Source organism: Onychostruthus taczanowskii, unplaced genomic scaffold (assembly GCF_017590055.1).
Source record: "Onychostruthus taczanowskii isolate IOZ18803 unplaced genomic scaffold, ASM1759005v1 scaffold1, whole genome shotgun sequence".
Lineage (NCBI taxonomy): Eukaryota > Metazoa > Chordata > Aves > Passeriformes > Passeridae > Onychostruthus > Onychostruthus taczanowskii.
The window spans coordinates 29,419,044-29,442,050 of record NW_024496525.1 but is presented as its reverse complement, the minus strand read 5'-3'; the positions used below and the strand labels follow the sequence as shown (position 1 = coordinate 29,442,050).

General features: G+C 39.0%; 1 protein-coding gene across 1 annotated transcript in view; it reads left to right on the top strand.

Moving 5' to 3' along the window:
• The window catches only part of BEGAIN (brain enriched guanylate kinase associated), a 154,707-nt gene that overhangs the window by 115,739 nt on the left and 15,961 nt on the right, over window positions 1-23,007 (top strand). The window lies entirely within an intron of this gene.

Sequence of the window (23,007 nt, the reverse complement as noted above, 5' to 3'; positions counted from 1 at the left end):
GTCCAAACATCTTTTCCCATCCTACACAGACTCTATTACCTCCTTCTGCATCAACAACAGATGCCCTCAGCAATTCTGCAGAGATCCCTAATACTGCAGGATGGGAAGCTCTTGCTCATGATGTCAAAATTTTCTAACACAGCTAAGAGAACAAGAATCCTGACACTGTCTTCTAAATAACTACTTAGGACTTGCTACTGTGCCATCAAGTCATTTTCAAGTAATTATTTGCCTGAAGAGAAGAGTTACACAATCAGGTTTAATTGTGTTAAGGTAGATCCTGTATTATAAATTCAATAGCTATTTTTAAACATATTCTATGGGATTCAATAGCAAAATTCTGGGTTATGGATATAGGCACATAAGTCAACTTTCACATGCAACTTTTTCATGTTGAAAATCACTCAGTAATCAGATTAATTCTTCTTTTTAATGAGATCCCTACTTTCTGTTCAAATCACAAACTCTACCTCACATTTCTCCTTCTGGAGTAGGAAATGTTTCTATCAGCATTCAGCTGTTGGAGGAAATAGTAGGTTGGATGGCTCACTACAGGGGGTTGCTGCTTTTATCCTTCTTTTTCTTTTGTGGCACACACTTTGTATAGGCTGAAAAAGCCTGAAAATCCTTGCGATTTCACACCACTTCTTATGGAGTAGGAAATGCTGTATTTTCACATTCCCCCTAGATTAGAAATGTGTACTGTACTTTTGACCTGGTAACACATAGAGTCACCTGTGAGCAAGAAAGCTGAAGAGCATGAGCTACACAATAAAAATGGCCTCAGTAGGTGCCCAGTTACAAACAAGACCAGTTTTTAACCTACAGAGGACAGCGTGGATACAAAAGTAAAGAAATCACGCTTACAGTGGGTTGAGGAGACAGGGAAGAAAAAGCTCTGAGTTCAGATAGAGGGGTTGAATCCAAGGAGTCTTCAGATGATTGACAGCCTTAATGGAAGCAGCCTGGAGTCTGGAAAATGATAGATAGGGAAAAAATAGGAATGGCTTCTCCGTGACAACAGTTTGTCAGCAGGAGGTCTGGCCTCACACTGGAAGAGTGTACTGGATTGTGAAGTGGAAAGAAGTAACAAGAATTGACAGTAGAAATGAAAAAGGAGCAGAATGGTGGGATAAACTGCTGTCTTTACAGTAAAACAGGACCTTGGAGAGTAACCTGTTTACATGGATTTTTCTACTAGAACTCCTGAAATACAGTCAAACACCTGCAACAAATGAAAGGTACCAGGAGGAAGGGAAAATGTTCTTTTTTGATATCTTCTGCTTTAATGTGTTTAATAACTGTGTAGCTGACTTCTGCACAGCTTGACTCTGGCAGCCAGAGTTATTTAATACCATAATAGACAAGATAACTGACAATATTGTAGAAAAACATTAACATTGCAAATGTTGAGATTAGGAACTTGGCAATTTTGATAGAGGCTGTATCAATCACTCATATTATTGTCGTACTCAGACTTTTCTGCCCTCAATCCCAGGGAACAGTACAAGGAATTAAAATTCAACAGTACAAATATTTAAGCATGAGCCAAGTTAAACAGAGGGAGATCTAAAACTAAAACTTTCTCAGCAGGACATTGTGCTACTAAGAGAGAGTTTTTAACTCAAAGTAAAACTCTTAAAGTTAATTTATGCAAACAATTAAGGATAACCAAAGGGCAACATCAGTAGATATTAAGGTATAGTTATGACATCATACACTGCATATGAAATTCTGAATTATATTAAATAGGGATGCCAAGAATTTTAGAGGAACACCTTTTTTTCAAAGGGAAAAAATACAAAAAGTCATTACAAGCAAGGATAAGAGATGTGTCTTGGACATGAGACTCAAAGGAACTTTGAAGGCAAAATTTTATACATGATTTAGCTGTGGTTTCAATAGCACTATAAATTTAAGCATATAAGTCCCTAAAGTGATCAGAGTAGGAATAATTTTTTAGCACCACACGGATACAGACAGTGAAGAAAGTCTAGGAATATAGCTGTTAAAATATCACAAGCATCTGTCAATCCTGTCTTGTCTGCTATGCCCATTGACAGCAGAATTGCTTTTCCTTTCCCTGCTAAAGTACCTCATATCTATCTCTAATTATATTTACTGCAGGAAGAGAGATGGTCGGATTTTTCAAAAATATAGATTTCCCTTATTATATCACAATTGTGTAATCTGCTGTTGGAAGGAAGAATTTGCACGCAAAACAGTGTGAATAGGATCCATTCCTAAATAAAGTCTCTTCTGACAATGGTAACTAAAAGCAGTCCTTATCTTTCTGAGCTAGGAAAAACCTTGGACACATTTTGAGACTAGCCAGAGCCCTTCCCATTAAGCTCAACACACGCTACTTCTCTCCCAGTTAATCAGTAGATATTGCCATCCATTCTCATTAGACTAAATCTGTTCCCCGGGAGATATCCCAATAAACTGGTGGTCCCAATTAAATTCATTCCAATTAATTTGCACTCCATGAGGGTTTTAGTGTCACTTCACCTAAATCCAGCCTAAGACTTCTTCTGTTATCTTGTGTGACTTCACCAGCAATTTTCCTACAAAAAGGGTTAAAAATGCATTCCATAGGAGAGATCTACCCTATGGAGGTGCTAGTTTGCAAAGCTCTTCCTGTTATTTCAAAGTGTGGGTGTTGAATTGCAAGCTGCTTAACTGGATCTGAAGAACCTCTGCCTTACTCTCCAGTTCCCATGTGTGGCTGTCCTATCACCTCCATGGACTCCAGTTTTATTTCTCCTGGACATTTTCCACCTTTCCCCATGTTCACCAAATTTCCTTCCCAGAACAGATCTCTGCAGCTGCTGTATGCTCACAAAGAAAAACTCCAACTTAGTCACTGCTCTTCAACTCAGCAGTGCTGTATTAAGCCTCTGTTAAATGTGTTATAGACAAAAACCTCACCCTTTTCTTGAGCATAATAGTGATTATTCATGAGTGACTGTCAGGAATCATCTAGGTTTTGTGCTTAAATTCAGACATCTGCTTTGTCATAATGAAGAATGAAAAATGTCCAAGATGGAAAAGGACACTTTCATTTTCCAACCCCACAACTCATATTTGTTTTTCAACTACATCTCCCCTATTTTTTTAGATTTTTTTTTTTAAAAACAAGTGTGCAAATCTAGTAACTCAAAAGATTTAGCAATTAGGGGTCTACAAGATTAATTTCTTCATGATAATTGAAAACACACCTTACATTTGCCTTACCAATAAAAGAGGATAATTTGAATAAGAGGATAATTTGAATATATTTGTACAAAGCCAAAGTAAAGGGCAAATAAACCTTACATTTTACTTGTCAAGTTAACATGAACTCATGACTGGGAAAATACATTGAGTACAGAACTACAAACACTCCCAAGAAGACCACTAGTTACTCTCCTCCTGTCTTCTGCATCTCTTTGAAGCAATTATGCAGTGATTCAGATATTACTCATGGCCTGAATATAGAACCAACTACCCAGTGAGGTGCTCTGGGTAGTGTTCCTTGTACCTGGATCTGCTTACATACAGCTATGCACAGGAAATGTGTCTGAGATACTCATGGATTTCAGGCACATGATATATCACTTCCCCATGAAAAGGACAGAACGCACCAACAGGGAGATTTAGAACAATATAGATTAGTGCATGTTTGGAATTGGATAGACTTGGAATGGTAGATGCAAAAGTAATTGGAAGAAAACTACTGCATGACATACAAACAATCATCAAAATTACCATTTTCCCAGGGTTCAGTCATCATTCTGGGTAAATAATACCACTGAGTGCAAAATTACCTAAACCTGAAGTCTCGAGTCTAGAAAAGGTTTGAAGATTTCTGGCTCAGGATCTGGCTCAGAGTGCAAACATGGGAAACTGAAGATGCTTTTCAGGGAATGCATTTATGGTGTGGCCCATGGAGGAAGGGGGACAGTAGTCAATACACTTCTTAAGAAACCATATGTCCCTGCTACTGTCTGTGGTACCAGCATCAGGAAACCTTACACACTGGCACCCTCCACAGTTTCCTTTCTCCTCCCCTCCCTGCCCTTTATCCTCTTTCCCTCTTTTTCCCCATCTCACCTCTTCCACCTTCTTTATGCCCTCACAGGAATTTGGAAAAGAAGGAGGGAGACAAAGAGGGCTCTTGTAGGAAATGCTAGGGAGTGTCAACAACATGAAAGTGAAGAGAGTGAAGTCCTGTACTCCTCAGGAGTGGGAGTAAGAGCTCAGAAGCCTGAGACTCTTGTGTAGATGCCCCTGGAACATCTTCTTGCCTCTTTCTATCCAACCACCTACAACTCCTTCAAAATCCCAATATGACCCACCTTAGTGATATGTCTGGACCAGTTTCAATACTCAGACACGAGGCTGGCCTTAAATTCCCAAAGGGAGGGGGGGATGGAAAGACTGACTTGATGATGGCTCTTCTCTCTTATTTCCTCAGCTCCCTTTCAACAACATTTTTCTCTGTCCTTCCTGTAAATACCCTCTGGGAGCAAAAAATGTGTTATTCTGTCAGCCTGGGAGGAGGAGACACCAAGAGCAAAAGATGTACACTAATGAGGCTTGTGGTAGTGGATGGAGCCAAAGCTTGATGAGTGACCAGGGATGATGATGATCAATGCCCAATATTTTCAGCTACTTTTAAGTTCTGTGTCTGAGAGACAGCATGTTTTAAGGAAAAAAATAATAAAAAAAAACACACACACAAGAACATAAGCTTGCATAAATCATAGGTGTTCCTCAGCCAACACATATTTTGGTCTTAGTGCAAGACTGGAATTCAATGAACTAATTTATAGATGAGATTACATTAGCTGATTAAATACTATATTTGAACTCTAAAATCTATAACTGAGTCAACTGGACAAATCCTTCATTCAAAAATAAAGTACATAATATTCACATTGCTCAACTATTTGCTTATACCTAAAGATTTTCTTAATAAATGGGCTAAAATTGCCTTTTTGTTGTTGTAGTCTACCAGAGAATACAAGCATCAGTTCAATAGCCTTGTGATGTTTTTGTCCTTAAAGGAAGAGCTTTGTTGCAGAAAATATTATAGTATTTTTGCCTGAAATTATCCCCTTGGGCCAGCACTAATCTAAACATAATAGAGAAATCCCTCACTTTTAGGATGTACCACATGAGAAAGAAATAACCAGTTATTGTGAACTTCAGTAACACGAATAAAGCTTTTTTGGGAAATCCTCTCAGCAACATTTTAACTGCTTAATTTTAAAATATTATTAGGGCAAGCAAAAAAAAGTAAATTCTCCACTAGGGAAAAAATAATTTTATAAAAAATATTAAATTACAGAAAAGACAATCCCAGTGGTATATTGATTTCCACAAAGGTTTACACTTCATTAGATGTGCTGATAATTACCAAGGTAGTGTGGATGTTTTTCAGTAATCTTTGATTTCCATCACTTTACATTTGTCACACTTATCTATTGTATGTAGATATACATAGATATGTTTGTTTGGTTTTTTTTACAGTGCTGCTAAGCAGTACTATGAACTTTCAAATGACCTTGGAGACTCTACAGTAATGAGTGGACACTCATTACTGAAGTGGCTCATTCCATCAAGGACAAAGAAGGTGTTCAGAGTTATTTTGGTACCTGATATGTCTCTAGGGCTGAGGATCTCTATGGTGAAATAGAAGCACTCAAATATTCTGTCTGGGAAATACACCACCCAAAAGCCTCATGTACAACTTAAGCTCCACAATGATGATTAAAGGGGTTTGAAGACAAGAGTAAATAGGGCTTTATGCAGGCTCTTTGCACCTGCATGAACATTACGCTAATTGCTTGGGCTTATTTACTTTTCCTCTCACAGCCAGAACCTAGAGATAAGCTTCCACTGCAAATCAGCCTGGGTAAAACAGTCTGCACCAACAGCAGAAGGAAGTGAGCCTGTAAATGTGTTCATTTTACTTTGCAGGCATGAACAGACCATTATTGCACCCAATTATTCTTACTTCTTCTCCAACTAAACACTATGCAAAACAGGAAAATTAAACCCTAAAGCTGGCAGCGCACGTACTTAACCACAACGGGTTATCATGCAGACTGCTGGATCCAGAAGCAATGTCTTCAATGGCTAAAGACAGAGCTTTTCCAAAATAAAAAAGCAGGGAGTAGACACAGCATGACACAGACATGACATATGGACAGACATGACACAATCATACATCTCAGCAAACTGGCTGACTCCAGATCCATATCTCCATAGCCATAAATTGTCTGCCGCAGAAATGTGTGATGTCCCTTACAGTGCTTCCTGGAAGCCAGAACAAAGGCATTGAAGTTGTAATTGTTATAAAATCACTGTACCTGAAACAAATGTTCCATGTAAAATAGGTACAGAAAATATAAGTGGTTACATTTAAATTATGGTTTAATTGATAATATTTGCTATAAATCTGTATTTTTCTCTTGTTAAGAAATGTTGAAAGGTTGGAAATGAAATGTATAAGTGGTCCATTTTGTGAGGGAAAAAAAAAATTAGATTCAATCTCAGGTCTGTGTGGATTTAGAAATGACCTGTAGAAATTAGTAGATCAGTGCAATGACAACAGTGAGATAGTCAGGTGGGGCTAAAAGGTGATGGCAACAATCAACAGAAGGGTTTCCAAGCAGTGACTGACAGCATGTCAGAACAGCAATAACCTCACACATGCCCTGAGAGATTCATAACCAGCTATTACCACTCATGGGCTTGAGTTATAAGAAATATTTCTGATAAAACACCAGCTTAAAACTATTCTGTCTGCTGTCACAGAGTCCCAGAACAGCTTGGGTTGGAAGGGACCTTTAAAAGTCACCTAGTCCCGGCCCCCTGCAATGAGTTGGGACAGGTACAACTAGATCAAGTTGCTCAGAATCCCATCCAACCTGACCTTGACTGAAGGGTTGATTCCAGGGATGAGGCATCCATCATCTCTCTGTGCAACCTATGGCAGTGTTTCATCCTCATAGCAAAAAGTTTCTTAATGATATCTAGTCTGAGTCTATCCTCTTTAGTTTGAAACCATCACCCCTTGTGCTATCACACCAGGCACTACTGTGCCTGTCTGTCCCTATCTTTCTCACTAAGCCCCCTTAGTAAAAGTCGGTGGTGCATCCATAAGCTGATGATTGTGTGCCACTTAGGTTCCTCCACCTCAAAAAATATATAAAAGAAAAGAAAATACTGTGAAGAGCAACAGGATGAGAATACTGAAGCATGTTCCACACAAATTCACAGACAAGACTCTCCAGCTTTTTGAAGAAATGGCAGAGAGAGGAGGTCTCAGGAATGACACATGAAATGCCTAAAAAAAACAAGGAACAAGTAAATTTAAATTATTTCTCATCATAACCTATAAAAGAACTAAAGAGCATCAAATGGCAGGGGCAAGTGATAGATTCAAAACAAAACAGGGGAGGAATTTACCCACATAGCACCTAGGTAAAGATCTTTCTGCCACAGGATACTATGAATATTAAAATCATATCTGGATTAAGAAAGCAGTAAGAAATTACTACTTTGTTATGGTATCGCCTATAAGTTAGTAAATAATTTAATTAAAAATTCCTAGGGTCTGGGGTATATTCTGGGAAATAATGACTCTGTGCTTGGTCTGTTCTTGTACACTGCTCTGGGCACCTCTGCTCTCAACCCGATAGCAGGGTAGATGTACCTCTGCTTGGAGTAATACAGTTATTTTTTGTTTAGACCTTTTACTGGTTTCATTAAAATGGCTTGGAAAACATAAACTGATGCAGCTTTAGGCCAGAAGGATGAACCATGAAAACACAACAAATGTGAGAGACAAAAAGCTTGTATTTCATTCCTCCCTGGTTAGACACATTACCAGGCCACTTTTATGTTCACTTCCTACAGCTTTTCCTGACCCATCCTTTTCTATATAGCTCATTAGCAAATTGCAACTCAATTTGTACTGAAGGCCTCAGCAGCCACTTAGGAGCTACTCCCAGCTATTCCCAAGGAGGAAACAAATAAAGGAATCAGTAAAGATTCATAAGAGTTTGGATATGATTTGTTAACATCCAAGATAAACAGACACTCACTTTGTTCTCTGAGGGAGTAATTTTAACTTAGTGGGAGCAGAAAATAAAAGCCTAGAAGACTTTTTATAAAACTGGTAGAAAGGCTTTGGTTAAACTACTTTTCAGTGGAAAATTACCCAGTCTGATGCTTGATCTCCAAAATGATGATGTTGAATTCTTTTTCTCAAGCAGTGTCAGATTATTAAGGGCAAACTTCAGCTTTTCATCTAGAAAATAGTTTTCTAGAATAGAAGGGTGTTCAGTTTGTAACTGCAGACTCAACTGAACACTCTGTGTCAGAAACAGCACCAAAGTGTCTCAGGGATTTGTCATTTGGGTCCTTGTCTGGGTGACTTCTCTGCACCATCTGCGTTGAATGAACAACAGTTCCCATGAGGTACAACAGTGATTCAGAGCAAAAATAGACTACAGGGTACATCAGCAGCGCAGGGACCCCATTTCACAAAGGAGAAATGTGCAGGAGCTCTCTACACTGCAGTTCTCTGGAGGGAACAGTTCTCAAAAGGCATTGTTAGCCAAAACCAGGGAGTTTGCCTCTCTCACTCATCCTTCATTTTTACAGCAGAAGTCCTGAACCTGTGGGGCTCTAAATGATTTGACAGGATATTCTTTAAAACCTTGGATGCAAAGATTGGTGAAAGTCAGAGACGAGTTTAGGAAAACTTAGGGGAGTATCTAGCAAGAATTCCCCACAGTGACTAAGTCATATCACCTAAGTTTTTAGAGCAGAAGTCATGTTTCAAAGAAGTCTTAATCCTATTACATCTTTTTTGTTTTAGTGCAACATGGAATTTGTAAAAGTCAACAGATTTTTATCTGGAAACATCTAACATTTTAACATGCAGAACCAAAGGTTTTGTCTAATGTATTATTCTTCTCACTAAAATCAGGTTTTAACATTGCAATTTCTGCTTCTAAGCACTACCCTTCCACTTTGCTTTATTAGTTAGCATTTAGGTGCTAAGTATTAAATAGAATTCTGTCCACTGGGGTTTGTCATACACTTCAGTTTAGAGCAGAAGTAGCTGAGGCATCATTCTTTAATAGTGGCATAAGTCCTTGTATGAGCAATAGAAACTGCCACTCTCTTTATGAGCCAAGTTAAATGCTGTTAAAATGATGAATGAACTAGTTCCATTTTATTTGTTCAGCCTTTCCCAGTGCTCTTCCTACAACCCAATTTAAATCACCAGCTTGTATTTTACATAAATTTCTATGTGCTTGAAACACACAGATGCCTGCATAGAATGGCAGAACAGCAGTAAAGATTTATTTTCTTTTCCAGTGAGCAAAGAGTTAAAGAATTGAAATGGGGCTGAAATACAAAATCAAGATTAATTCCCATGCTCTGAGGCAGTCCTTAAGAGACTTTTCCAGGTAGTTTACAAGACCATCCTGCTTTGCAGCCAGGGGTTGTTGGATATCCATGGGAAGTTGAATCTCAGACTGATCAGTCCCTCCAGACTGCAATACAAAACAATAATGTTCAAATCAAAATCATCTTGATTAAATAACCTAATTAAAGGGTACATACAAGTGGTGTTGTCGCAAACTTTTTTTCTTCCTGTGAGGATGAAGAAATCTTCAAATTTGCCTTATTTTCAAAATTAGGGGTAAATATTTCCTTCCAGTGACATGTCTGTGACCTATTAATTAGTTCCTACAAGCATAGCTGAAATCCCAAATCTGCTTTACCATGGTTCAAGGAGATAACTTTACCTTCAGCCAAAAGTCCCAAGACACAAACTGAGAAAGAAACCACATCTCATGGAAGTTTGACGGGATGATCAAATACAGATCTCCAAGGTCCTACCTATAATTTCAGTGGGGAGGAGGAGGGGAGCGAAGGAGAAGAGGAGGAGAGAAAGACAGAGAGCACCCAAGAGAACGCACATCAGTAATTAAACTGTCAGCTAAATAAGCTGTCAAGCAAAGTCCAAAGCCCATGGTTTATTTTAAATGAGCATATGTATCCTCCCTATGCCACCAGGAGACACAAGCATGCCTCAAACCTTACCCATACAGAATCACTTTTAGCTCAAATCTTGAGTTTTAAAGACCCTCTCTCAGTCTCTGGTCTGTTAGGAATGACACATATACCTAAGGAATGGGTAAGAAATTTTAAGAAAAATCAGAGCTGGGATAATCACCTGCTGTGGATAGCGCAGTAAACTTAAAAATGAATCCCTAAATTTTCCAAGTCCCTCTGCTGTTACGCACCCCATAATTTCAGTGCAATTACTTCAATCTAGTTGCAAGTCATACAGTTAGATGACTGAGTTCTGGGTAAAAAATACCTCTCTTTTATTTCATTCTCTCCCCACAAGAGATATAATCTTGTCTGAGCTGTATTTATAAACTTGTAAGGAGAACTGAGAAATTGTTCATCTCACAGTGGTGTGAATGGTCTGAAAGAACAGTTCCCATGATATAAGATTTTTCTTCCACAGTTCTCCCAATAAAATAGAAGAAGTAACTAAAATCCAGTAAATTGAAATGTGTGATACTGGTTAGACTGAAACTAATTCGCTGATTGTCATGGGAACAGTTGCAGCCACAGTTAGAAGTGTAGCAGAATGCAAGTTCATTTCTTTTCTTCCTTATTTGCCTCTAATTTTTATCAGAATATCTATTGGATATGTCTTCCACAGAGAGCAGAGAATGCAATTAAAGGAAGTTGCTTAGTCACTACCATGGCACAGGGAAGGTCCATGCAGTTGTAGAGAGGGTATGATCCACCCCAAGGAAAGGGAGTTTGAGAATCTCAACCAGTACCATCTTGTGGGAACACTCAAAGGATTGCCATTAAGAAAATAATGTGTAGAAAAGCACTCTTTTCTCTTTTGAGAGAGACCTCAGAGTAACAGAGCAATCAGATTTATTTTAGTATTTGCACATCTGACTTTGGACTTAACAGTGAGTATCCGAGAGGCATATTTATCTAGACTGATAGAATTTAGGAGAATTAAAAGGGGTGTTTAACTAGACTAAAGAATTCAACAATCTGGAATGTGAAAAAGGCCTGAAAACTCTTGAAATCAAGGATACAGGGTTATGCATTGCAGATTAGAAGGAAAAACTTTATAGATAATTTCTGAGATTCACTGAATGAGAAAATTCCTTGCAGGTAATATTTTGAATAAGCAGAGAATCTGAGATGCTTGAAAGGAGAAACTTATATGTCATAAATCATAGAAATAATTGCCAAAATTCAAGGTATGTTAGACAACACAAGGGAAACCAAAACATGTAACAAGACAAACCTTGTCTGTGTAAATAGTAGCACAAGAATAAAGCAAGTTGCATAAAGCAGAATGAAGAAATTGATGTTCAGGATAGCCCAAAGAGAAGGGAAGAACAGTCATACAGAAGGTACAAAATAGAACATTACCACATGGCAGCAGGATGTGATCATGCTAAGTGAAAAGGCAGCTGAACCACTGTCCTTCTAGGGAACTGAGTTTTATGATCAGAGAAAGCAAATATAATAAGGCTTTCATACAATTAGTCCTATATCAGCTGCATCAGCCGTGCTGCTGTGGTGAGCTGGGAAGCACAGAAGAGAATGGTGCCCCTGGCTCATAGGAACAGGAGGAAATTTTGCAGTGCACACTACAAGGTGTGTATGTGTGTGTGTGTATTGCACACCTTTGGCCCGGCTCTGCCCACCTATCTAAATCACCACATTTAGGAACATGAAATTCCCTTGCTGCTTCTGCAGTCAATAGGAATAGATTAGCACTTTCAGCATCAGATAGAACACAAATCAATTTCTTGGGGAAACTGTCTCTGTCACTCCACTGGCTGCAGCCTCTTTACTGAGCAGCAAAGGCACTTTTCTTCCCCACTTTGCTCAGACATGTGCCTGCCCACAGGCAGGACAAAACTGTGCTCTCAAACTAATGGAAAAAATATGTTATAAATTGGGGATTGCCCACTGGAGGTGCCAGAAAGCAATAAAATTCTGGCTTGATTAGTCAATCATAGTTGGAAAAATCATTTGGCTTCAGATGTCCCTTGTGAGGCATTTTTAGAGAACAAGACCATGATGAGGCCATCTGGAATACAATATGCAGTCTCAGGCATCCAGATGCAAGGAAGATTAATTCACTGTATAACAGAACTACAATAATCAAGGAAATGAAGAATTTATCTTCTGAGATGAGATTAAAAGATGCTGGCTTGTGTGGCCTAAGAGAGTAAAGGCTGTGGGGATTCTGGCTGCCTTCTATAAACTCATCAGTCTAAGTTTCTGTAAACTTAGCAGAGGCTAAAAACTATTTAAACTAAAAGACACTTCTACTGCAATAACAAATGGATACTCATTAGCCTATTATAAATTTAGCCTGAGTATTAGGCAAAGGTTGCAAATCCCCAGAGGACTAGAACAACTTTTATTAGGATCAGTTCCATTGCTTAGTCACATTGATGCTGGGGTGTGATCAATCTGGGGTCAGCACTTCCAGCCCAGCTGGAGCAGCAAGGAGTGAGGGTCATTAACTCCTGGGGTGCTTTCTAGCCCAATGCACATTTGGCCTCCACCAGTTCTCTCTGGGAGCTGAGCATTTTCCGAGCATTGCTCTGTATTCAATGCCTTTATGTGGGCAGTGACAGACTTCCAGAGATCTTTCTGCACCACAGAGACAAAGGCCAAATTTTTGGACGTGTTCTGCAGTTGTAGGACTTCTGTCCTTGTATTGACACACTTGAGTGTGTTGACTCGGCAGAGGATGACAGCTTTTCTTTCACATCATGTACTCTTTCAGGGACCATGTTCTGTGCCAGAAGTGAAAATGAAGGCATGTTGAGGGCTTACAACAAATAATCTAAGCTAGAGGAATGCACAGAATATTTTGTAGAAGTCAGGGGGTCAGCTGAAAGCCAGCTGGCTGCAGGCAGAGTCTGGCTAAGGCAAAAGTGACAGAGGCTGATTGTTTGAAAGAGGAGGTAGTGGGAGGAGAGAGAGCAAAGCAAAGCAAATAGGAAGGCTAAAAGGAGACACCAAGAGTTACCAACATCCCCAGTTTTGATACAGAATTATTAGTTCCAGACAAAGACAGAGAAATGCTTAAAATAGAGCACAAAAAGTCATTTTTCCTCTTCTGAGCATGATCATATAACCACACATAGAAAAGCATCAGCCTCTCCGAGACAGCACAGATCTCCTATGCAAGGCAGCACTCCCCACCTATCACTCTTGAGCTCTGTTCATACAAAATGTATAAATATCAGCTGACATATCAGAAACCTGACAGATTTTCCAGCAGCTGATGAGGTCAAAGAATTCTCTGTCTTTGGCAAGAGTTGTGTTTCGAGGAAGAATTCAGAAGAATGATGCAGATGTAGAAGCATGAATCCTAAAGGGCTCTCCTAACAAACAAAACCAGGCTCCTTTCTACTAGAACAGAGGATTTGGCTCAGGCATGCTTAGACTGATCCCCACTGAACCTGGGATCTGTTCATTTTTCTTCTCTGTGTAGCATTTTGCTTTTCACTGGGGTCCTGATTCATGAATAAATCTCTCAAGAACTACTGCAATACTAGGGAAAGCAGTAACATCCCATCAGTAAATTTCATTTCATTTTAGTGAACAATCATCCTTGTAGTGCCTGTATGTGCCATAACAACATATGGCACCTGCTTTTTTTCTTCCAATACTACTGTCATAATCGACATTGTTTTCAATTTTTTCTTAAAGGGCAAAACACATTTTTCTTGTCCTGATCTCAACAGGCATTTAGAAAGATAGGAGCATTAATTAGCTCATCTGCACTCTCATGCCATTCATTTTCCAAATATATTCAGTTAACCCTTCATTTTCCATAAATGGAAATACCAGGGCAACTATATGGCTTTCAGGATCCTGCACAGGTTAATATACAGGGTAATTTAGAGTAACTTTGAGAATGGGGCCTGGTAGAAAATATCATCAAGAAGTTCTGTTTCATGTGGTTGGAGAGCTGAAAACTGGACACATTTTCTGTTCTGACTCTTATCCAACACTTCTTCCCTGTAGTCAGGAGGTGGCATCATCTGCAATCACTATAGAAATAGCCAGTCATATTTTTTTCCACTTTAAGGAGTGCCATTAAAAGTGCCTTTAAAAATGAAATGTGAGAGAGAAATTAACATCAGTGTTATGAAAAGGTTCAGGCTGGAGGGATTTTACTCACACACACTCTTGATTCTTTAATTTGGAAATTCCTGTTCATCCTCAAAACAAGTGGTACAATAATAAAATGGTTCTCTCAACTCTGTTCTGGCACCATCATTTATCCCAATGAGATTGTTGATTTGTAATCCTCTCTTGAAAGAAACGTGGTGCATCTCTTTCATGCTATGAGCACAGGGTAATAACTTTCAGTTTCAAACCTGGAAACCTGGAAAGCAAATTCTATTTTAAAACTGATTTGTCCGTTGCATTTTGAAATGCAGATCAGAGTTTTTGTAGTGTCAGTTTGAAGAAAAGCTTATAGTAACAGATTAATAATGTAAATGAGCCTTAGATATAATCCCTGAATATTTTAATATGTTCAAGCCACTTTATTTAAGCAACACTACAACAACAACAAAAAGAAATACACATCTGTACTAGATGATCTTTGAGGTTGCTTCCAGGAATTTCTGTGACCTTCCAGAGGTGCAGGAGTTGTTCAAGTGATATGAGAGGTATAGCTTCTGTTCAGTGGCTTACTGATTGAATCTTGAAGATAAACCACAATTTAAGCTCTTTTTGCTGCACCTGCATCACATAATCATTAAAACCCTGAGCTGAGACAAGGCACAGGGCTCTGTCTTGGCATATATTTCAAACTTGCAAGGTTCTGTTTCTACCTCTTCCTTCCTTTTCACAGAGCACTTGAGCACCTTAACCTGCTGTTCTGATGCTGCTCCACATCTTCCAGACAATCCCTCAGCAGAGTTTAGGTGTTCTTGAAATGTCTTTTCATAGACTAGAAATGCAAATATGGTTCCAGCCTTCATTCTCCGAAATGAGAGGAGTCAGCATCAGTTCTACTGTATACTGAAAACACTGCTGGAGGCAGCTGCAAAGGTGGATGAAGATGAATGCAAACTGCAGAAGTCTCTCTGTTGCACAGTTTTCAATGATTGCAATTAGATTTAGCATTTGTGAAGACACACCAGTGAAAAAGGGAGGTATAGATTGCAGTTCCATGGCAGCAGACTGATATCATAGGACTCTTTAAATAATGCATCGTGAATCTGAGTCACCTGTAGTAGGAACATTTTAGGCTGCTGCATAATTCAGGGGTTTTTGTTCCTATAAAGAATACATTAAGGCTTTCAATTCTAAGCTTCTAATAAGTCCGTGGTCACCTGACAGTGACAAAGAGTGAAAATGACAAGTTGTACAGCTTAAAGACCTCACTGTTTCACTTGCTTTTTTCATTTCTATTTCTCCTATAGTCCTCAGATGCCCATCCACCCTCATGACAAAGCCCTGAGTAACCTAAGACCTAAGTTGTATTTTCCTACAGTGGCCTAAGCCCTGTTCAAGGGCAGCTTTTCTTCTCTGAGGCTGGCATGGGGTAAACCCTGACAAGGACTTCCCAGGGAAGACCGAACAGACTCACACGTCCATTCAAAGCAGAACATCACAGCTCAAAGATCTCACAAGATGCCAAGCCCAAGGACTAAGCAAGCTGCTCTGGTGATGATCTTCAGCCACGTGGAGAGCTGAGATGCCTCCAGGGTGGTGCTCACTGAGCCGGGACATGCCGAGGACGCGTGTCAAACTCAGCCTTCTCCAGTCAGGCAACAATTTTCTCATGAAGTGTCAGCCAGCTTTCTGCAGGTTCTTCTGGCATTACTTACCAATAGAAAACAAAATGTGTATTCTTCAAGCACAGGAATTGCTGACTGAAATATTTACGACATGAGCTAGACGGATCAGATGAGTGATCACAGTGGTCTTCTTGCTGGTATAGAAAAACTTAAAAAAACAAGCTGTTGTGACTGAGTTGGCTAAATTATTTATGAGTGCCTGGTTCTTCACACAGGCAGATGTAGAGAACCTAAAATCTGCCATGGCATCTCCTGCCAGCTCTTAAGCTGCTTCTTTGTTAGCTTTCAAACAGCAATTAAGACATTGCTTAGAATCAACCTTCTGTATCTAATCTGCTGGAAAATAGGGACTTTGAAATCCTGCCAGAGTGGTAGGAAGTGTTTCTGTACCTTCCAGTAGTGCCTAGCTTTAGCACCAAAAGTAGTTAGCAGAGGCTGTGATGAGGTTTAAATAGTACAGCTCTTCTATTGCCTTCAATGAAAGTGTTTTTTTCCTCCTACCTATGTGGATTAAAATATACTTCAAAAAATTAAAATATCTATATTAAGTTATATTTTCCTACAGTGGTTTAAGATAAATGGAGAGAGAACCAAACTGTTGTTTTGCTGATGACTTTACACATTCACTGGAGCTACATTCAGGAGGACACCAGGAGGTCTCCTTACCACAGCAGGTTACAGAAGGAGATTTAAAAAGTTTTTTTTCAGAATGAACAGGATCTCCTTATCTCTTAGTACAGCTCTTATGGCTCCTGATGAAACTTGAGACTAGTGCAGAGGCATCCAACATCATTTTCTAGCTGTCAGGTTACCTGAAGTTTTGCCTTTAACTCACCCAAAATATACTCATGTATGGGGAAAGTATTCATTCTCTTATTTTGGAGTGGCAGAACAGAAAGGATATTTGTTAAGATTCAAAGATGGAGCTAAAAATTAGGATAAAAGAACCATTTTAACAATCAGAGATTTTGTCTAAAGCCTTGACAGAAATTTCTTATCACTAATGAGAATCAACACAGCTCTTCAGTGTCCATACACATTAGCATGTTTATTTCTCAATAAATAAACCTCAGAAGCTGAAAAGCAAATTATATCTGCACTCTTCAAGCATAAGATGTTATGACAGGAAGCATTAAAAAAAAGACCAGTAAATTAGATGTCAATTCTGAAGACAACTAGTATGTGCAATGTACTACATTGTGTGGAGGATAAATTCAAACAGAACAATGTGTGAATACAAGGAAAACAAAAGCCAGTAAACCAAGTCATAAACAAAAGTCATAAACCAATGGCTGAGGACAAAAATCAGACTAACCAAATTAAAAGTTTCACTGAATTTAAAATTATGTTCCTATAAAAACTTTTGAACAGTGACATGGAAGGAACCAGAAGACAATCAACAGGACCAGAGGATAAGGGCTTTTGTAGAGTGGTGCATTTGGGTCTGGCTTCTAATCTTCAGTTTTGTAGGGTCTATTCACTGTCAAATATTTCTCATTTCATCTTCAACTATGATTAAAAAAATCTCTCTAAAGTTTCTTCCTAAGATCAAAGCCCTAAGGGTTAAACAGTGTGTTCACAACTCTGAATCTATTCTTTTTCCTTCCTCTTCTGAGAGGTTCAGGGGCCTAACATCCTAGCCAATACCTATGTTTTCAGAAACCAGAAAAGCTGTGTTCTTCACGGTGAAAGAGGACTTGGTTAAGGCATTAAATCTCATTTAAATGGCATTTACTATCTTATATGCTAGGTAGTTTACCTACCAGGGTCCCAGGGTTTTTTGTATTCTTTTGGCAGGAAGACAATAGTTGCCAAATTAATTCAGTGTCCATGACTGAAAGACCATCCCCTGAAGAAGTGGAAAATAAACCCAAATTACCAAAACATTAAAAAAAAATTAATTTTAATATTATGTGTTTACCAGGAAGTTTTGTGGTTTTCATTTTGGTTTGGGGTTTGGTTTTGCTTTTCTCTGTTTCTGGAGAGCTGTCTCTGAAAGGGAATGAGTTGGTTATGGGCAGCAACAACCTTTCAAATCAATGGTACCTGACAGACACCACAGTCAAGAAAAGAAATCAAGGGTGCCAAAATTAGAGAAGTTCATTATGGATAGTTTTAATCTCTGATGTTATCCAGAAGAAATTTCCAAAATCTCTCTATGCAGCACCCAGAGATTTACTAAATGCCTCTGCTGTTGGGGTACCTCAAACCTCAAGGACAGTTGTGCTGGGCAAAGATTCCCCATATTGTCCTTCTGGCTCTGTGCACTCCAAACATGCAGCAGCTCCCTCCTGAGTGTACAGTAGCTTTCATGTGCTTCTTGCTCCAGGTTTGCAAGGAAATGCCTCATTCTGACCTAACTGGGCCATTTTGTGGCACTTTGAGTCCTTGCCTTGCCCCAGGAGCCAGGAAACAGATGGGCACCTTTCCCTCCTCACTTGGCTACCCCTGGTGGAAGGCAGAGCCCTTGTGCCACTCTTTCCTTTAAGGCTGAATATTTTTTTTACTACAGATTGCAACCCAACTTCCAAATTCAATGGAAACTACAGACAATGTTAAGCAATGTGTCTTAGCAAACACATGCAAAATCCTTCTTATAAAAAAGAGGAGCCTACATAAATTTCCACCTAAGATTCATAAAAGAACCAGCTGAACAGATTCCCAGCTTCCTACTCCAAACTAAATTAGAAATACACTCTAATGTGTTAAGCTGATGTTAATTTTAAATAAGATTCTGAAAGTAGAAATAATTCTGAACCAACTGTACCAACATCCAAGAGGTCAAGCATAGAATGGGGCAAATAGAGGTTGTAGAAAACACAAACTCACTGTTTATGTTGTTCAACTACTAGAAAATTAAATCAGAAGAGTATAAGTAATGTAATTCTACATATTTTTAGGAAAAATCATTAAGTGAACCACAGTTTCTTTTTTAAAAGCAATTGAGTAGATATATTTGGATAGTAAGAATTGATAAGTACCACTTCATATGACTGTGATTACTAAATAAACATGATACAATCTCAAAAGCAGTTAGCAGAAGGGTTGCAGTAAAAGTCACCTCAAAAAGTAGCAGGCACCATGGTATTTCCATTTTAGAGTCTGATCAGAGGGCTGGATCAGGACAGCTCAGTGATTGGTACAGGTCTCAGCACAAACTGATGTTTTCAACAGTGTCCTAAAAGTCAACACAAAATTATTGCTGATAAAATGAGATTAAAAAGATTAGTGATGTTGTTGAATGTTGATAAGCAAATCAATTCAAATGACCAGTGCCTTCCATAAGACATTCTCATTCAGCCAAAAGATGTTTTTCCACAGCCATTTAAAAGTATAAAATCTATGAGGGTGTTTTGCAAACCACAATGCAAAAAATGAGAAGGAAGAAGTAAAGGGAATGGGTTGTGCTCTGGAAAGGACTCAGGAAAAGTCACTGACTCTGAAAGTCAGGCTGGTTGAACAACTCCACATCAGCACCCAGCAGCAAGCCATGAGAGAAATAACAAAAGTAGTATTTGTATAGCCATGACAGAAATGAATAGAGCAGAATGATAATTTTGCCACAGTTTCAGACAAAAGAAAGTCCATTTTGAAGACAGTGACTGAAGTTCTGGTATTGACCATTTTTTAGAGGGTTTGTAAAGTCATTCAAGTTGTCTGAAATTTGGAATGACTGAGAAGTAAAGAAGCTGCCTCAGCAAGAGACTCAGGCAGATCATGTGTTTAGTGCAGTGGAGAAAGAAAACTGTCTAATATAAATGTCTTCACAGAGAGAAAATGCTAAATATCAGACAGCTTTTTAATCAGGCAAAACAAGAAGTACACTCAGGATCCAGACCTGTTTAAAGAGAGAAAGCTGTTAGCACATGAAAAGGCCTAGAGCTCCTAGTATCCAGGGAAATAGCATATTCTTCATTTCTTGAGGTTTTCCCATCAAACAGGTCATTACAATCAACTTACTGAAAGCCTGTCTCAGCTAGAGTCACATTAGCTCAAAATCTCTTCATGCTGCTCTTCCCTGGGACAGTTGCAGACCCAGAAAAGCAAATTTCCCATGAATTACCAGATTTATATCTTGGGAGATGTGGATTCAGTCCTTGCCTCTGCCAAACATGAATTGTGTGTCATTGAGCTAGTTACTCAAATAAGCTTCATTTTACCTACTCTTAGATATCTACATGCTAGATATCTGTTTTACATGTGTATGTCTGAAGCATTACTATCCTCAGCATCTTTATCAGCCAGTGGAGAGAAGCACCATTGGACAGCTGCTCCTCCAAAAAAAAAAAAAAAAAAAAAAACAAAATCACCATGCAATGAGGAATTTCATGCTTTGAAGAAATCTCTATGCTGATTGAATAAAGGCAGGAAGGTGGCTAGCTTAGACCTGGACAATGACACCCCTGACATATAAATAAGGGAAGGTTTGCTTTAGCCTCTTCTCAAGAGGATATTAATATTTCTAAGCCCCTGTGAAAAGAATACCTGAGAGACTTAATATTATTAGGAAATAGATGAATAGCTATAATAAATGGAATTAAGAAATCACAGTGTTCAAATCTTTGCCAGGCTCCAGGGCAAAAGAAAACTGAATCTTGGGATGTCATTGGAAAATACTTAAACTGTGAGCCAGATCTCTGAATGCCATGGAGAAATACTGAGGATATTGAATCCATGTACTCTTTTCTTAATGGAAAAAATCGTTTAAAATATCTCTTTCCCAAACAAAGGGCTTCTCAATTTTGAAGGGTCAGTCTGGCTTTCAGAATGGCCAAAGTCGTGCCAGCACAGCTGATGGGGCCATGAACTGTTATGTGGCAGCAAAGGCATTTTAAACCATATTCACTACTGAAAAAAAAAAGATTGTGGAGTTACAGTGTAACTCAGGATAGTTAAGGAGGCAAATGAAATTTCACCAAAGCTCTGAAATGGCACAGAGGATAGGAGTGCTGATTCAAGACAGCTGATCTTATGACATGGAACAAAGGTTGTGACATTTCTCTTGATCAAAGGTAGTCTCTCCCATCTACACAAACTCTGGGGGCAACAGCTAAAGTGACCATCCTAAATAGCAACACAAGAAACACACTGCAGTGAATTTCCTATCTGCTTGTTCATAAAAATATATCCATCTTTAATTTTCTTTGGATTTGATCCCAGCAGTCAGATGGGAAGGAAGTGCTGCACTTCCCTTATAGTAAAACTTAATCAGTTACAGCAAGCAATCCCTTCTGCAGCCTTTGCTTCTGCCAGGAGAGTTTACTCCTCCAGCCCTAGAGAGCAGAAACAGGGTCCCCCACCATGGGATTGGAATGTGGCTCCATCCAGCAGAGCCTCCTGTGGCCACAGCCTGCAGCAAGCACCACTCCAGCTTCCTGGCACAGTCCCACCTGCCCCTCCCTGCAGGGTTCCTCAGCAATTCCAGAGAGCCACAATTAAATTCATATTAAAAATAACTACAACACCAACCCCCCAAACTGCATCAAGAGACAAAGTCATGAGTAACCTGCTAGCAGGGTTGGAAGCAAAATTCTGTCTTTGTTCAAGGAATTTGCATAGTAGCTGTTTCCTTTTCTGTACTTTTTCTTTTTTAATAGTTATTTAATGTAGTCATTATACTTGGTTATGGCAGTTTGAATTGGGATGCTGCCAAAAAGACACTATTTAACAGGGTCTGAGGGTCTGGATATTTGAACAGAATATTTTATTTTAATGTATCTCCCCTGCTTTGCCTTGAAAAGAGCTTATAGGGATTTTCTCAAAATGTTCTCAAGGATCTGGGGCTGATTGGGGTTGGGAGGAAACACCAAACCTTAAATACCTTTACCCAACATGAGATTTTACAAAGTAAATAGCAGAGATATATTTTAATAAAAAAGGAGATGCTAATTCACACAGAAGAGACACAAGTACATTATATTTATTCCCTGTACTACACTTAAAATTTTTCAGACAGCTTGCCAAATCTTCCCAGTCAATATCCCAGGAGATGTTTCAATGTATATTAAACAGATACAAGAGATTAGGGGAACAGAATATAAAGACATGCACACATTGGGCATGGACTTATTTAAAAAGATCAAAATCCGCAGGAGGAAGAGCCCAAGATGTGGAGTGGTGAGGAGAGAGAAGCCGAAGGCTCAGCAGTGATGCAGCAATAACAGCAGGTTTGCCTTAGCTGTGAGCAGCTCTGTGGGGAGGGCTCTGCTGGGCTGGCTCTGGGCTCTGCAGGGTCAGGCAGGGCTCGGGCACAAATCCAGCTCGTCACAGGTCTTCGCTGCAAGAATGGATTCTGGGCACTCAGGTGCAAGGATGAACCCAGAGAGGAGAACTCAGCCTTGCCACAGGACTGTGATATAGCAGAGAAAAATCTTCTGAGAGAAAAGTACTTTAGCTCCCAAGAGAGCATTTAGATAAACAATTCCTTTAGTCACAGGGGGAAAGGAAGGGACTTGAAGTTTTCTTCTACGTGACTCATTATTAAAAGGAAGTGTCAAAAGGTGACAGGAAATGTGAACTTCAAAATTCCTAGAGCAGAACAAATTATTAAAGGGTAAAATACTGTAAATAATCTAGCCCTTACTATTTTTATTTGGTTGGGAAATTGTCCTTGTTTAGGTAGTCAATTCTAATTAGAATTCACTTGCATATTAAAATAATCTGCAATTAATATGAATGAATATTCCAAAATTCAGAATATGACATTTTTCCTCCTAGATAATTTTCCTTCTTTACTCCTAGAAATTAATGCCACCTCCTCTTTCTAGACCATCTAAGTAGTTCATTTAAGTAGTATCCAGTCTCCAGTAACTTCGCCATTTCCACAGAGGAGCCTTTGTGGCTGGAAAGTTTGAGGCAATCAGTCCTTAGAGTGACAGCTTCAAGCCACAAGGCTGAAGAGCCTACCTTGTGTGTGGCCTCCAGCAGTGTAACTTCTCCTTTTCTACCCATTCACACAACTTCTTTTGCTTTCTGCAAAATGTTTTGCTCCTTTACCACTAGCTCAGCTGAAGTCTGCATTCCTTTCATTTTACTATGACCATGTAATTATTTTAAATTATTTTCTGAGCTCCTAGAAGGAGTGAAAAAATAAAAAAATAAA